This window comes from Pteropus vampyrus, unplaced genomic scaffold (assembly GCF_000151845.1).
Source record: "Pteropus vampyrus isolate Shadow unplaced genomic scaffold, Pvam_2.0 Scaffold483, whole genome shotgun sequence".
NCBI classification, from domain to species: Eukaryota; Metazoa; Chordata; class Mammalia; order Chiroptera; family Pteropodidae; genus Pteropus; species Pteropus vampyrus.
Window position 1 is genome coordinate 2,073,530 of NW_011889264.1, and position 3,291 is coordinate 2,076,820.

At 33.0% G+C, this 3,291-nt stretch overlaps 1 pseudogene; it reads left to right on the forward strand.

Moving 5' to 3' along the window:
• The first annotated feature begins 3,092 nt into the window (after positions 1 to 3,092).
• Positions 3,093 to 3,211, forward strand: LOC111732700 (annotated as a pseudogene).
• Positions 3,212 to 3,291: the final 80 nt, after the last annotated feature.

Genomic DNA, 3,291 nt, shown 5'->3' on the forward strand with positions numbered 1-3,291 from the left:
GATAGAAATTTTTCTTCATGATGAGAGTAGGGGATGTTAAAGGTATCTTTAATAAAATGAGGCATGTTAGAAAGATTAAGAGAGAAACTTGGAGTAAGAACTGCTTTGAATCCCAGACTAAAGCAACACACATAACTTCACTGAGTCTCTGTTTTCTTTTCTGTAAAACAGGAATAATAATACCGACTTCATGAGTTCTTTGCAAGTGTCAAGATCTAATGACATCATGCATATGAAGTATCTGCACAATATGAGGCATAAAGTGAATGCTTGGTAAATATTACTCCCCTTTTCCTTTCCCTGGTTGCTATTTCTAATATTTAGAAGGAATGATTTTTGGTGAGGATAACTTAAAGATTTGTACATGTATTCTCTGAAACTATTTACATGGATTGATCTCTTCTACCTTCCTTATTTTCACTTCATACTTCATCAATTATTTTTATAAAGTATTGTTTGGATAAATAAGAAAGGATATTGTAATTGAAAAAATATTTTCATTTCAAAAAAAACAAATCTGATGTGGGTAAATAAATGTAAGAATGATCAAATTTTGAAACAAAAGTACATACTTCACTTTATACAATGAGCATGATTCTTAAAATTCTAGGGTAACTCCATTTTGTAAATTTAATTCTCAATTTCACCCTCATATTGATTTAGATTATAATTTTACATTTATTTGATCAATGTTCTATTGTCAGCGGCCCTAATATATTAGTTTTAGTTTAACTTTCCTATAATATAATTAATATTCTGTATAAACAAATTTGAATGTGTTGGCAATTTAAAGAGAGTTCTTTATTATCAGAATGGGAGATTTTTAACACCTCTCTCAGAAATCTATGGATAACATAAACAAAAACAAGTAAAAAATACAGAAATTTGAATAAGTTTGACACAACAGAATTAATTAGTTGACACAACGTTTGTGTCAACTAATCCAGATTGGAGCCAAAAAGCCAAAGGACTCTAGAAGAGATGCTTCTCAAAATGGAACAGATTGGTCAAGTGACATATAACCCATTTGGGAGGACAGTTACGGCTCTGTCCAAGTTTGAGAGAAGAGTAAGTTATTGAAAACTAAGCAGATGAAAAATCATATATTAGTGACTCCAGGAAAAAACAAAAAGTTGTAGAAGGGAATATAATCAGAGTATACTATATGACTCAGCTGTGAATAATATTCCCCTAGTCATAAAAATGTAAGCATTGAATAATGTTTTAGTGAGAAATTGTTCTATAACTATATTGGGAGGATGGGTGAAGGGGACATAGATGTAATAAGAATGTGTGTGCATGCATGTACAGCATGTAGGAGAAGCATAAGAGAGCTAAATCCTCTTCTGCCACTCTACAAAGAAAAAATATCAAGATGTTGCAAATGCAGGCATGTGTTATTTGGAAATATGGTGACACCAGAAGAAACAACTGAAATACATGAAAGTAGTTAACTCTGAGGAGTGGAAAAAGAAAATAAGGAAAGATTGTTTTCTATTATAACTTTTAGAATCTGACTTTCAAAAAATACGTAATTAAAAGTGTTGATAAGAACAAAAATTAAATAAATAAAATCCATTGAATCTAAAAAGTAGTTAACTAGTGATACCTAATAATCATAGGAAATGATGTTACCAAATTAGCTGAAGGTCAAGGATGTACAAAGGATTCAGCACACAAAAGTGTAGGGAAGGAATAACAGACCCTTAAAGTAGCAGGCTTTGTCTAATTTGACATGCCTGTAATGTTTTCCTGTTACGCTAAATATTTTTTAAAAGTCTTCTTGCTGAGAATTAAAAATTATATGCAATGTCAGTAAAATGCTATTGCCAGTTAACATATTTTGGTTGTCATTTTAACTTCTCTCTTAGTTTCTCATACAATGAGAATAATAATTTTACTTTTCTCATAAGGTCATTGTGAGGATTGAATAAGATGACGCGTGTGCAATCTATTACTCTGCCTTGCACTCAGAAGGGGCTTGGAGAATATTAGCAATTATCATTGGTTAATAATAATAGTATAGCCTTAATATTATTAGACTATTTTCAATATAAAATACATTTTAATATTTTCAACAAACAAAAATGATATTTGGAACTTATATTGAGTTACTTTGGACAATGTTTGCAATTGTTTGTTGACTTCATTTGCAGTTATTAATATTGACTAGTATAACTCAATCATTATGGGTGATGCTGACACCAAAGTAGTAATTTTAGGTGTTTTGGATGTTAAGTATTGATCTGATCATGTGATCAACACTGATAACACCTACCATTATGAGTATTGAGTAGATATTTTAACATGTACTTAATAATGGACAAATAATTTTTGCTTCTCTTTTGTGTATGGAGTCTCTTCTCTGTGCCTTCTAGGTTCTAAAAAGGAGGTAAAGATTTTGAAGCCATAGGAGACTACCACAGACATTCACAATGGCATCTCCCTAAAGGATTTGGAGGCTCTGCATCAACCAAATGAAGAACATCAATGAGAATCAGGATGCAATTCCAAATGGGTGCCACTCTTCATCCAAAATGTGTCAAGATCAGATGCCTATGTGTTCAGATTTGTGCCAGCAACCGTGAAGGCAGGGAGACTGGAAGGAAGAAACACAACAGTTTAGTGAGTACCGTTATCACATAAACCATAATATTTAATCTTGATAAAAACTCTCTGAGGAAAGGTTTGTTAGACCCAATAAATGACAAATGTATGGGTCAAGTCCAGGCTTAAAGGTGATATTTTTTCTACCATATGTACTGCGTCTCATAACAGGTATGCCAATAAGAGCCTTCCGGAAGAGTATTGTTGCTATATGACCTCTTCTCTTAGTCCTGTCAGATTTTCATCTACATGCATGTTATTTTTCACCAAAATATACATAATTTATAAAGAACTGAGCCTAGATGATTTTCCTCAGTTACCTTATATCAGAAGTTGGCAAATTTTCTCTGTAAAGGGACAGATAGTCAATATTTTAAGCTTGGGGACCATAAAGTCTCTGATGTAACCACCCACCTCTGACAACTATAGACCATATGTAAACAAATGGGTGGGCACAGCTACATTCCAATAAAACTTTATTTACAGTCTATGGCCATGCTACCCTGAACGTTCCCAATCTTATCTGATCTCGGAAGCTAAGCAGGGTCGGGCCTGATTAGTACTTGGATTGGAAACCACCTAGGAAGACCAGGTGCTGTAGGTGTAAAAAATAAAAAAAATAAGAGATTATAAGCTGACAAAGTCCTTGCAATCTGTGAGGTCAACCAAGAGTTGCCTCACCTA